Genomic DNA, 14,534 nt, shown 5'->3' with positions numbered 1-14,534 from the left:
TGCTGAGAGGTAGCTCCGTATAGCTTCGCTTTCTGCTGAATTTTACTTTCACTCTCTGTTGTTTAAAGTGATAAAATATAACATAATTCCCTCCATATTTCTGATATTATCTATCAAACTAATCTGACTAATTTGATCGTTTGCTTTTAATCTAAAACCGCGAGTGCAACGCGTGTGCCATGCGTTAGCATTCGTTAGCCGGTTAGCTTGTCATTCGCGTTTCTATTCGCGCCTATTATTGTTTTCTTTTTACTTGCTCCTTTTCATCTCTCTCTCGCTCCGTTTGAACTCACGAGTTCATCAAGCAACAGTGGTAAGTAAATCTTTCATCTATCACGGTGAGTAATGCCTTCTCCTTCTCTTGTTATTTGCACTTCATGTCACATGTATACTTTATCTCTCTCTGTCGGCGACGAGGGATTCTTTGGATGCGACTAGCTCAGGGACTCCTGTACATTGTTCGGTTCCGGTCGAGCCCGTGCAACAGGGCAACTGGGTGACTGTGAGGCGGCCTAGTCGCGGGTCAAAGCACCTCTCCGATCAAAACATCAAACAGGTTCTCCCCACTCAGTGATGCACCCACTGAGAAACCTGATGAAAGTGCTCTAGTTATTGGCGATTCTATTGTACGGAACATGAAAATAGAGACACCAGCCCCCATAGTCCATTGTTTACCGGGAACCAGAGCGCCTGACATCTTGGCAAATTTAAAAGTGCTGACTAATGCTAAACGTAAATTCAGTAAGATTGTTATTCATGTCGGCGCTAATGATGTTTGACTTCACCAGTTGGAGATCACTAAATAATATAATGTTAAAGAGGTGTGTGAACTTGCACGTACGATGTCAGAAACTGTAATATGCTCTGGTCCGCTCGCTGCTTACCGTGGCGATGAGATTCATAGCAGACTGTCGTCACTCAATGGCTGGATGTCTAAGTGGTGCCCGCAGAATATCATAGGTTGTATAGACAATTGGACGTTTTTTTTCAACAGAGCAGACCTGATCTGTTGAAAAGAGATGGTGTTCATCCCTCCTGGGGTGATGCCGCTCTTCTCTCTAGAAATATAGCACATAGTCTTAGAGTTTGTACTTGACTAACTGGGGCCCAGGTCAGGAAGCAGATCGACTGGCTAAACCGACCATCTGCTAGCCACCTCACGTCACAGAAATCAGTTAATTCTCAGCACATAGAGCCTCCTTCACCTAGATATCACACTATAGAGACTGTGTCTGTTCCCCGAACTAGAAAATACAAAAAACATCCAAACCAAATTAAGAATAACAATCTAATTGATGTTCAACAAATAAAAAATGTTTACAATACAGAGAAACAATTTATAAAACTTGGCTTACTGAATATCAGGTATCTTTCTACAAAAGCACTTTTTGTAAATGATTTGATCAATGATCATAACCTAGATTTGCTCTGTTTGACAGAAACATGGCTAAAACCATGAATACATTACTTTAAATGAGTCTACCCCCCAAGATTACTGCTATAAAAATGAGCCATGTCCAAAAGGTAAAGGGGGAGGTGTTGCTACAATTTATAGCAATATTCTCAGTATTTCTCAGAGGGCAGGCTTTAAGTATAACTCGTTTGAAGTTATGGTGCTGTGTATAACATTATCTAGAGAAACAAGTGTTAATGATAAATCCCCTGTGATGTTTGTACTGGCTACTGTATACAGGCCACCAGGGCACCATACACACTTTATTAAATAATTTGCTGATTTTCTATCTGAGTTAGTACTGGCTGCAGATAAAGTCTTAATTGTTGGCAATTTTAATATCCATGTCGATAATGAAAAAGATGCATTAGGATCAGCATTCATAGACATTCTGAACTCTATTGGGGTTAGACAACACGTTTCCGGACCTACTCATTGTCGAACTCATACTCTAGATTTAATACTGTCACATGAAATTGATGTTAGTGGTGTTGAAATTCTGCAGCAAAGCGATGATATCTCAGATCATTATCTAGTCTTTCTATCTAGACTTTTCATCTCTTCTAGAAGAAAACAAACATAACCCCCGGTATTTATTCAATATAGTGGCTAAATTAATGAAAAATAAGGTTATATTAACAGGTGTTGGCATTCCCCAAGAGCACAGCAGTAATGACTTTATGAACTACTTTACTTCCAAGATCGATACTATCAGAGATAAAATTGTAATCATGCAGCCGTCAGCTACAGTATCGCATCAGATAGTGCACTATAGATCCCCTGAGGAACAATTCCACTCATTCTCTACTATAGGAGAGGAAGAATTGTATAAACTTGTTAAATCATCTGAACTAACAACATGTATGTTAGACCCTATTCCATCTAAACTACTAAAAGAGCTGCTTCCAGAAGTCACAGATCCTCTTTTGGCTATTATTAATTTGTCATTGTCATTAGGATATGTCCCCAAAACCTTCAAATTGGCTGTAATTAAGCCTCTCATTAAAAAAACACAACTTGACCCCAAAAATCTAGTTAATTACAGACCGATCTCAAATCTCCCTTTTCTGTCAAAGATACTAGAAAAGGTAGTATCCTCACAATTATATTCCTTCTTAGAGAAAAATGCTATCTGTGAGGAATTCCAATAAGGATTTAGACCGTATCATAGTACTGAGACTGCTCTCATTAGAGTTACAAATTACCTGCTTCTATCATCTGATCGTGGTTGTATCTCTTTATTAGTGCTAATGGATCTTAGCGCTGCGTTCGACACTATCGACCACAACTTTCTTTTGAATAGACTAGAACACTTTGTTGGCATTAGTGGAAGTGCCTTAGCATGGTTCAAATCGTACTTATCTGACCGCCATCAATTCGTAGCAGTGAATGAAGAGATATCATATCGATCACAAGTGCAGTACGGAGTACCTCAAGGCTCAGTACTAGGACCGTTACTGTTCACGCTTTACATGTTACCCTTGGGAGATATTATCAGGAGACATGGTGTTAGCGTTCACTGTTATGCTGATGATACTCAGCTCTATTTTTCTTCGCGGCCCGGTGAAACACACCAAATTGAGAAACTAACGGAATGCATAGTCGATATAAAAAACTGGATGACGAGTAATTTCTTACTGCTAAATTCGGAAAAAACAGAAGTGTTAATTATCGGACCTAAAAACCCCACATGTAATAACACTATCTAACACTAGACGGCTGCTCTGTCGATTCTTCGTCATCAGTTAGGAACCTAGGTGTGTTGTTTGATAGCAATCTTTTCATTTGAAAGCCATGTTTCTAGCATCTGTAAAACTGCGTTTTTCCATCTCAAAAACTAAAATATAAAACTAAAAATATCTAAATTGCGACCTATGCTCTCAACGTCAAATGCAGAAATGCTAATTCATGCGTTTATGACCTCAAGGTTAGACTATTGTAATGCTTTATTGGGTGGTTGTTCTGCACGCTTGATCGACAAACTACAGCTGGTCCAAAATGCAGCGGGCAGCAGATCCTTTTCCTATTTAGCGCCCAAACTCTGGAACAATCTACCTAACGCTGTTCGGGAGGCAGACACACTCTGTCAGTTTAAATCTAGATTAAAGACACATTTCTTTAACCTGGTTTATGCATAACACACTAATACACTTCTATTATTCAAATCCATTAAAGGATTGTTAGGCTGCATTAATTAGATCAACCGGAACACTCCCCATAACACACCAGGGCTCACAAAATTTCTAAATCCCTGGTAGCCCTTCGGGCAGGTACTCTTCAGATTTTGGCAGCCCGGAAATTAATTTAACTAGCCCAAATAAAATAAAGACCATAAATGTCAATCAAAACATTTTCAATACACAAATATCAACGAATATCAAGGAAAGAGTTTTATTTGACTATTTACAAGGTATCTGCAGAATTCTTAAAAATCTATTTAAGGCAATTTGAAAAATTATTTCTTATACCATTTAACATATTTAAAACTGTCTAATGCCTTAAAAACTATTCAATTTAGCTGTATCAAATTTAAGGACCCGTGGGAGCAATGTTCCCTCTAATTTTTTTTTCTTGCTGAGTAAAACTTTTCTCTATCGGTCAGACATTTCGGTCACCTGAGCAAAAGCATTCTTTATACCAGACCTGTACAGCACGCACACAAAAAAGTGTGTAACTTTTAACTTTAATGTGCTATTTATATTTGATTTGACACTTGATGTAACTAAATGATGTACATTTTAGGTTACCTGAGAAAACATTTTTACTGTACAATACACTGCAGTTTTTTAAAGAAGTTTCTTTAGGCTCATCAAGGCTGTATCTATTTGATAAAAAATACTGAATATGATTTCACAAAATAATATTGTGAAATATTATTGAAATTTAAAATAAATGTTTTCTATTTTAATATACTTTAAAATGTAATTAATTCCTGTGAAGCAAAGCAATATTTTCAGAGTCACATGATCCTTTAGAAGTCATTCTAATATGCTGATTTTTAATCAATGTTGGAAACAATTGTACTGCTTTTTTATTTTATTTTATTTTTTATACTGTATTTTTTGGGACCTGTGATATTTTTATTTTTATAAAAAATAAAAAGTTAAAAAGAACAGTGTTTAGTCAAAATAGAGATTTTGAGTTACAATATAAACTATTCAAAAATTTGGGGTCAGAATTTTTTTCCTTTTTTTTTTTAAAGATACTTCAAAAACGTTTAAAGAAAGTTCAACTTTATTCAGCAAGGATGTGTTAAATGGATAAAACTGATAGTAAAGACTTATATTGTTAGAAAATATTTCTATTTTGAATAAATGCTGTTCTTTTAAACTTTTTATTAATCAAAGAAAAAAGTAACACAGGTTCCAAATAAATATTAAGCAGCACAGCAGTTTCAACACTGATAATAAATCAGCATAATAGAATGATTTATGAAGGATCATGGGACACTGAAGACTGGAGTAATGATGCTGAAAATCCAGCTTTGATCACAGAAATAAATACTATTTTAAAGTATAGGTATTAAAATAGGAAACCAATATTAGAAATTGCAATAATATTTCACTATATCACTGTTTTTTCTGTATTTTTGAAATGAATACAGCCTTGATGAGCAAGAGACTCAAAGTCAAAGACTCAAAAACAAGGTCAATTATTTATCAGGTTTATAATATAGCCCTAACATAATATATTATCAATACAAACTATTTAAACTGATAGAATAGAATAGAATAGAATAGAATAGAATAGAATAGAATAGAATAGAATAGAATAGAATAGAATAGAATACTAACTGAAGCAAAACTTAAGCTGAGATATGCAAGTTAAATATAAAAAAACGTGAACATATGAATTCTTCTATAGCTGTCTAAACATTGTCTAAACAACAAGTACAGTTTGTACAATACTCTTGTGTGGGACTTTATGTCTCAGAGTTTTGTTACCGTTCTTTGCCCATCCTCCGCTATTTCCAGCACTTAATCAAGCCACTCTTCTTTAATACATGAGGACGTTTGTCTCTCGTGTTGAGTGCACTGCAACTATTGAAGTATTCAGTTTCTACAGCGACTCATTTGGTGCATATCGTTCTCTTTCTATGAAACCTGTAAACCGCATTTACCGGTTCTAACTCTGTCGTGACATCAGCTCTATAGCGGTTTGCCCGAGCATTGCTGTTCTTTCCCTTTTACTGGTGGCATTCAATCAAATGGCTTCCCAACTCATTTTAGTGTGTGCGAGGCACATTATTTCTTCTGCGCAGCCGCAGTGGAAGAAGAGCGCGGTCAGGCGCGCGCTCAGCTTAGAGGGAACATTCCGTGGGAGCCCTGTATTTAAGGTAGCCCGTCGGGCAGGGCGGTGATACATTTTGGTAGCCTGACTGGAAAACACAATAGCCCCGGGACGTCGGGCTAGCGATTTTGCGAGCCCTGCACACGATGTACTCGTTACATCGTAAAAAGAATGGCATCTACGCTAATATTTGTCTGTTTCTTTCTTATTCTGTTTCTCAGTCCGTGTCCGGATCAGATGGTGGATCGGCGCCAGGAGATTATGTCTCCCTGATCATCGGCGGAGGCCGGGACACCTGGACGAGCCCTGGGGTCATATCCCCAGTGAAGACCTCTACTTTAAATGCAATAAAACGAAAAAGAAAAGAAAATAAGTAAAAATATAATAAAATACCTAACTACATAATACTATTATTGTTAGAAATTGCAACAATATAAAATAGAAATAAATACATTTATACATTTAACATTTTAATTAAAACATTAAGTAAACAATAAATAAACAATTATCTCCTGGTCAGAGGAGAACTGGCCCCCCAACTGAGCCTGGTTTCTCCCAAGTTTTTTTTCTCCATTCTGTCACAGAGGGGAGTTTCGGTTCCTTGCCGCTGTCGCCTCTGGCTTGCTCAGTTGGGGACACTTCATTTCTAGTGATTATCGTCAATTTGATTTCACAGATACTATTTAAACTAAACTGATCTAGACAATAACATCTCTGAACTCAATAATGCAATTCCTTAACTGAAAATTGAGTGTTTAATCTTATTTTTATACATTACTGACACTCTATCCTCCAATTTGATACTGTTAAGTGCTTTTACACAATCTGTATTGTTAAAAGCGCTATATAAATAAAGGTGACTTGACTTGACTTGGTTGGTCTTTGGGTTCCCTTTGATTAACACAAGGGATCAAATTTTTGTAGTCTTTCATAATAGAACCTAAAATTTCAGTGGACAGGAAGCAGGAATTCATGACAAGTTCTTTCTTCTTAAGAAAAGCTAAAGAAGATAACAGATGGGTTAAAGATAAATATGTGTGGAATTTTCCATCTGTTCTTGCTGAATACGGACCAGGTGAGCTTGCAAAAACTTCATGCCATGGAAGATCTTTCAGTGAGTGAATCAATGTGTATGGATTCTTCTATTGCTTAATGCTTTTTCAGATTAACAGTGCATTAATACAGATCTTTCAGCTCATCTCATCAAATTTTCAATTTAGGCATAGTTTATATAAAAAATTATAATTCATAATAATAATAATAATCCTTCATAATGCATTCTGCTCTATTTTGATAAATAAAAAACAAGTTACACTTTATTTTAAGGTGTCTTTGTTACAGTGTAATTACACATTTAGGTACAGAGTAATATTAATTAACTACATGTACGTACTATATGTTTAGGGTTAGGTTTAGGGTTACTTGCATGTAATTATGCATCATTTATTGTTATTATAATAGTAAGTACATGTAACGTAGGGATGCAACGATACCATTTTTTCAGAACCGATCCGATCCAATACCAAAAATTCGGAGTATCTGCCGATACCGATCCAATCCGATACCAGCACAGTTTTTTTTTTAATAGATGTAGAATTTCTATACTTCTCTGTGTTGACCTGATTGTCACTCTTTTGTGTGTCTACTGCATATAGATGACTTAATTTTAATGAAAAATAACAAATGAAAAAATATATAATCATAATCTATGACAAAAGACAATTAAAAAAAAATCTCAGGATTACTGAAAAATAATTTTTAGTTCATTTTGCTTTTTGTTTTTCTGTAGTTCATCTAAAATGTGAAATGCCAAATAATTTCTAAATTATATTATATTATTAGTATAGTATATATAGTATTATATATTATATAATTAATAAAAAGAGGTAAGTGTAATAACATGGTAATACCACTCTTACATTCTGAAAAATATTACAAAATCATATAGTTTAAAACCAATAATAACATTAACATTGTGAAAGAAAAATTACAAACCTTGAAAGACAATTAAGTTAAAGGTGCCATAGAATGCATTGATACAGTATTTTAAATTGTTCTCTGATATCTACACAGAAGGTATGTGGCTTAGGTAAGGGCAAAAAATCTCCAGAAACGATTTTACATGTCCATTTACAACCCTAGGATTTCTCCCTAGAATGAAACGGTCTGTTATTGGCTTATTTGGCAGGGTCATGAATAATAATGAGCTCTGCTCTGATTGGCTGTTTCACAGTGCTGCTCAATGTTGAGCCCTGCTCTGATTGGCTGTTTCACAGTACGGCTCATCAGCAAGAAGGAAGCACAGGGAGGAAAATATATATTTAAATACTTTCTCTCGCAGTTATATCGTCGGGTAATTATACTGTATATAAAACGCGGGCATCAGGGAGCCGTTATTAATATGCGAGGCATTGAAACTGCTTTTGAACGATCCATCGATCGCGTTATAGTTTCACTTTCAAGAGACGCGATCACACAAACTATGTTTACATTATGGAGCAACAGTACTTACCACACATTTCACAAGATCAGATGCTCGTCAGTGGTGCTCAGGATCTGTAAGTCATTCGCCATCATCCTCATCTCTCCTTACTGAGAGTGAAATCTTATGTACTGTAACAGGCTACCGCTAGCAAGGAGCTAACCATGTCCCTTTAGTGGCTCGCGTTATTTGCTTTCTGTGCCTTTCTGAATACAGACACCAACCCATCCCTGCACTTCACACCCCCTGCACGGCCTGGAACATAACATTTATTTTGTTATTTTCGCTGTTGTCCGCGCTTGTTTATTTACAATACCTGCAGAGCTTCTGATGGTTCGGCCGGCTTAGAACAAGGGCGGGTTTATGCAAATGTTGGGGGCGTAGTGATCCCGACTGTTGCGTCACAGTCGGTGTTATGTTCTGATTCGCCTGTTTTTCAGTGGTCTTTTTTAATCACGAGATTTACATATGAAGGAGAAAACTATGGTGTTTGAGGCTCACTGTATGTCATTTCCATGTACAGAACTGTTATTATTTAAATATGCCAGGGTAAAGACAGTTTTTCATCCTATGGCACCTTTAAATTTAGTCACTAATCAAATCTGAGATTCTGATACCAAAGTGACGACATAATACACAAGGAACATATTATGACACACTAAACTCTCTCTAATAACTAAGACTAAGGAGTATAGTAACTCTTCAACACCTTTGTGTGACTGTTACAAGTATCTCCCTGACACATCAAGAGCCTCTTTATCTTTACGTATCACAGGCAGCCAGTGGCTTCTCATTGCCCAAGGCTGTAAGACCACTTCAAACTCAAATACACATGCAGCTGTTCCCTTAGGGAAGCTGTCATACATGTTGAAAGCGCCTTTCCCGAACCCAAACACCACACAGATCTGGTATTCCTACAGCAGGTGCTGTTTGAACATCCGTAGATGCTGTTCTCACACCAGGCCCTTGGGTTTGGTAAGATCTTTTGGTCTGTCTGGTTAAAACCAAGCTTTGATGACCACCGACAGGTCTCAGAGTTGCTGTCCAGCTGCCTTGTTTAATTCAATTCCACGTCATTTAGAGAGGAGCATCCAAACATCTTCGCAAAGGCATACAAAGGCTGTCGGAGTGATGGGAATTGATACATATTATTGAGGATTCATAAAATCTGACCACTGGTCTGACCACACACTTACATAAAAGGTCAATATACCGTTGTATTGACTCAGACCATGTTAGTTTGGGCTGTCTGGAGCCCAGCCAAAACAACCAATACTTGAAGGTATGTTCCCTGTTTGGGCCAACTGCCTAGTGCAACGACACGGGATGCAAAAATTGGGTGGGGACTAAATGAGCGTAAGATGAGCGTGAAGGGGTCTTGTCAGTGAACTGTGATTGAGTATTTGCTGCTTGAAAAATTACGCAAATGGAAAAAAACGGCAGTTTCGGTTCCACATTTGCAGTGCAGGGCAGCCATTAAAATGCAATCATTGCACGTTCAGCTAGTGCTCTCCAGGTCTGAGTGCATGTAAATATTAGCATTAGCTTGAGGGTTGGTGCAGCGGGCAGAGCTAATGTGGCTCCCATCACGCAACTTTGACAGCCTTGACCCCCTGTATCATCTCCATGTATCATTTTGCGCTGGTTCAGTGCCGTTAATCAATTTAGGAGGCAGTAATGATGCTCTCTCGGCCTTCCCAGGGGACTCCGCATTATAAAGAACTTACATTATTTATCAAGGGCTGGATCTGGGGCCCTCCATTAAGCACCAGCTCTATTGCGATGTTCTCTAAAAAAAAAAAAGGGTTGGGGGATTAGATAAATGGAGAAGGAGATATAAAATGAAAGTGAGAGCGAGGGAGACAGACACTCAGAACAAGAGCAAGTGCGTGTCGAACTCCCTGTGATGCCACTTTTAAATCAAACTGGCCAAAGGTTCATGCACACCAGCTAATGCTCTGTAAACTGATGGCTAATTGTTTGTTCTCAGTATGTTGTGAGTCACTGTGGAGCTTCGCTGATTCTATGAGCCAACAAACCACTAGGATTACAAAAGAAGGTTGACCTGTTAAACTTCTTGAAAACAAATAATTGGAAAGGCATTTCATATTTTTGAGTCCACACACAGACCTGAGCATGCCATGGATGCATTCACTTCACACTTAGCAATCAGAAAGCAGGCACACTATGTTGGTCTGTGAATAAAATACCTATCAGATGTCTTGTAGCTATTATGATATTGTGATGGTTCGTTATTTTTAGTTTGTTTACATATTTATTTATTATATATCTGTCTCTTTCTCACAATATTACCACCAACAATAACAATAAAAATAATGATGAAAATTACTTTTTAGGTCTGTGAACAATATGCCAGTTATCATATATTATGATATACAGTTGTGATCATTTTTATCTAGCCTATTGTGGACAGAAGGATGATAATTATTATGATTAATATTATTATTTTTACATACATTTTTACATACATACAGTGCCCTCCAAAAGTATTGGATCAGTAAAGACAAAATTGCTCTGTTGGCTGTGTAGTCGAGACATTTACAAATATGATTAAAAGATGAATATGAGACAAAACTACAGAATGTCACATTTTATTATTAGCCGTTTCAACACATACATGTTTTACCAAATAAAAAGAATTTCCAATACTTTTGGAGGGCACTGTATAATAATAATAAAGTAAAAAAATGTAAAAGTTTCCTAAAATTGTATTAAGCAAACAATTAACTGTGACCCCATGCACACACAAAATCTGGAAACGTACAGTAAATACATAAAATTGTAATAAAATTATTTTATTTTAGGTCACTGTTCAAACCTCAGTTTTGTTAGCTTTGATTTTCTAAATTGGTTACTACAGGGGGTCTGCCGAATAGCTACTGTTTGATGAAGTTTTGTAACAAAAATTGAAATATCCATTTATCAGAATCACAATATTCAATGAAAGCTAACATCAAAACACTAAAGTTTAGGGGGGATCACGTGACGCTTTCATGAGCCAAGTCGCAAATTAGCTGAGCTCCGTGTATATTGCCATCTTTTACTGTTGTTCGTCTTCTTTTTTACATTTAGGGTAGTTTCTTCGTTTGTCGTTGGTCTGGAGATGTCACACAGTCGGAAACTCGCTTATCTTTCACCATCATCCTCGCCAATTAAGAAGAAAACAAAGCCAGCAGCCGCGGCGGGCCGAACCGACATTGAAGACAATATGGCGATCACTAAAAAGCAATTTGAGGACATTTTGAAGGCTGAATTAGCTGCAATGCGCACCGAATTCGCCTCTCACATGACTACAGTTGACTAAGGTTGACTTTTTAATAAGGGAACAGAGAGAGCAGAAAAAAGTGATCGGCGAACACACTGGCCGTCTGGATGCCCTCGAGGGACAAGTGACAGATTTACAGGACCGCAGCAGACGGAGTAATCTCCAGCTGCTGGGACTATCTGAAGGGGCCGAGAAGGATGACGGATGAGGATGCGCGCATCGAGTTTACTCCAGAGCTTCAACGGATCTCTCCAAATGACAGGAATTTGATCCTTAATGAAGCAAGACGCCGTGGTCCTGTGAACGCGGGTGACGGTGCGATGTTGAGCTTCTTCCCCGACTTCTCTCCCGCGACGGCAAAGAAGCAGAGCTCCTTCAGTGCAAAACGGAAGGAATTGAAAGAGGCAGGTCTGCAGACCCTTCTTCAGTATCCTGCTACGCTGAAGATCGTCATGAAACACGGCGAGACCAAACTAACGCACTCACCGGACGAAGCTCGTCAATTCCTGAGCTCCACTCCCGCTCCTCATTCTCCTGGGATGGACATGGTATAAGGGTTTGATAAAACCGACTGACTCAACTTCTGATTTACTGAACTTATCTAGAACTTCATGTGTCAATCGGCTACTGGCAGTTCTTCATGTAAGCAAGGAAACTTGGTATCACTAATGTACAGTTTTTAATATATATGATACAATTATTTATGTTTGTTTCCTCGTTATGGAAAGTATACATACTTTTTTTTTTCAGCCCCACTTTATTACTCTTGTGAAGTTATTCTGTTCTCTTATAATAGGGCTAATGGCGGTGTTCTAAAGAATGGTACTGGCTGTCATGTTACTGTCACTGACCAAGACAGGGGAGGGCAGCAGGCTGGGGTTTTTAGTCTGTAAAAGTTTTATGGGGTGGGTTTTCTTTATGTTAATGTGTTTTTAAAGGCAGACTTGAGTTAATTCATTTGCAGTGGTACAACTTTCTCTCATTTGTTCAGTTCACTTATTTGTTTGATAGTAATGACTGAAATTAATATAATAAGTTGTAATATCGATGGTTTAGGTGGCCTCCATAAACGTGGAGGTTTTTTACAACTACTGCAACGAAAAAAAGGTTGACATTGCTTTGATCCAGAAAGCTCATTTGTGGATGGATGATGTTCATAGATGCAATAATGGGTATTACGAGGTGGTCTCTTTTGCTGCGACTGACAATAAAACTAAAGGTGTTTTCATAATTGTTTGAAGAAATTTAAATATTTACATTTTAGACAGAAATGGTGATAATTCTGACAGAATTGCCTGTACATCCCTTTATGGAAAGTAATTCTCCCTGATCCTAACTGATAATTCTGTTGTTTCTGCTTCAGTTGTTGGCTCTTTTCTCCTCAATCATGCAGTCCATTGTTGTTTTAGTATTCATGTATGTTTTAGGTTTCTTTGTTTCTTTTCATGTACTTGAGTTTGCCTTTTAAATAAAATTTAAAAAATTGTTCACAAAAAACACTAAAGTTTAGCTATCTGTTTTATTGTACATCTTGTGTTAATGTACTGAAAATGTATTAGTATAATGTCTAAATACATTCAATAATGATTATTTCAATGGCTTTGTAATGTACTGTACACATGTAGTTATAGGCCAGCCTTAAAATGCAACACTCAATTTTATACAATGTTCAAGAGAATCACTGCTCATCTCAGTCCATCAAGGTACCTCTCACCCAAACAATACAGTAAGTAAATGCTGATATAAGACAATCACACACGCACTCCTTTTCTCTATCTGTCCCAACACACACACACACACAATGTGTGAGAATAAAACAATCCAAGCACATCATGGACAAGGACAAATTCTTGTCCTTTGAGTAATCTGATATGTCATCTTCAATGATGTCAGGAAATCTGGCTCAGGTCTCACAGGCTCTGCATGCATCATGTATGGGGGCAAATATTCACTATAAGTGACCTGTATGATTTATTGCCATTTTTGAACAACCAAAAAATAAAAATCCCCTACAACTGCACAATAAACCGAACTAGGTGGTAAAGCACGAAATGAAGCATAATGGAATGAATGATATATAAAGGAATGACTAAATAGATTTCAACAAATTTGTGTGAATTTAATAATAATCAAGGTCAACAGTTATAAAGCATATAAACAAATACAACACAAAAATTAAATATTTTTATTATATTATTGAAACATCAACTGCACCAAACATCATGTGACAGTCAAACAAAACTGTACTTTATGCACAACAAACAGCATGACTTCGTGAGAACAGCAAACTGATGCACGCACACACGCACGCACACGCACGCACACGCACACACACACACACACACACACGAACCATAGCAAATACTGAGTGATTTACTCTCGAGTTGTTATGAAGAGCCACCAAGTTGGATGCTTCATTACTGCTCTCAATGCGCGATAAACACTCGCTAAGAAGTAATAAATTGCGCGTTCCTCTAAAAACCATTTACAAAAGTGCCGTTTGTAATTTCACAGTTTTTGACGCGTTTAAAAAGAAAACTAAAGTTTACTGTACCTTGTGCGCCACCTCAACGCGATCCTTCACAGCATTCATACACAGCCAGACTCGCTGCGCTCTCGCCTGGCGTCAGTGTGTCGCGGGCCGCCGCACCCTCCGCACCGGACTCGTATCACGCCGCGGGATATAGTGAGGTGCGGTGCGCAAGTTCTAACAAGTCCTACTTTTTTACACATTCAACTTTTTCGAAGTACTGTGGAATGAATTATGTAACAATGTAGTCTACTCTTTCTAGGGCCCGAGGAGTGCCTTAATTACTAATGTAACAAGTGCCTTAATTACTAATGTAACAAGTGCCTTAATTACTAATGTAAAATAAAATAAAATGTACAAATATTTTTCTTGAAAGGGATTTAGATTATATTTTAAAACTATGAAAGGAGCAAAGTTACATTTATTTATTTATTTTAATTAAAAATAATAAAGAAGGAAAGAAATATAGATATAAATAAATAGTTTCCTAAAA

General features: G+C 37.2%; 1 protein-coding gene across 3 annotated transcripts in view; it reads right to left on the bottom strand.

Annotated features, from left to right (window-relative positions):
- Positions 1 to 14,168, bottom strand: part of LOC306873436 (mothers against decapentaplegic homolog 1) — a 29,381-nt gene extending 15,213 nt beyond the window's left edge. The window contains exons 1-2 of one of the 3 annotated variants that reach the window (XM_079422721.1): positions 14,066 to 14,136; positions 885 to 1,058 (exon numbers count right to left, since the gene is read on the bottom strand). The gene's annotated coding sequence lies outside the window, so the exon portion shown is untranslated. Of the gene's footprint in view, positions 1 to 884; positions 1,059 to 9,952; positions 10,015 to 14,065 lie in introns of all 3 variants that reach the window. The other 2 variants (XM_079422722.1, XM_079422720.1) reach the window with 2 other exon arrangements.
- Positions 14,169 to 14,534: the final 366 nt, after the last annotated feature.

This window comes from Barbus barbus, assembly GCF_936440315.1.
Source record: "Barbus barbus genome assembly, chromosome: 8".
Taxonomy (NCBI): Eukaryota; Metazoa; Chordata; class Actinopteri; order Cypriniformes; family Cyprinidae; genus Barbus; species Barbus barbus.
The sequence above is the reverse complement of the archived record's forward strand: the minus strand, read 5'-3'. Positions and strand labels throughout refer to the sequence as shown.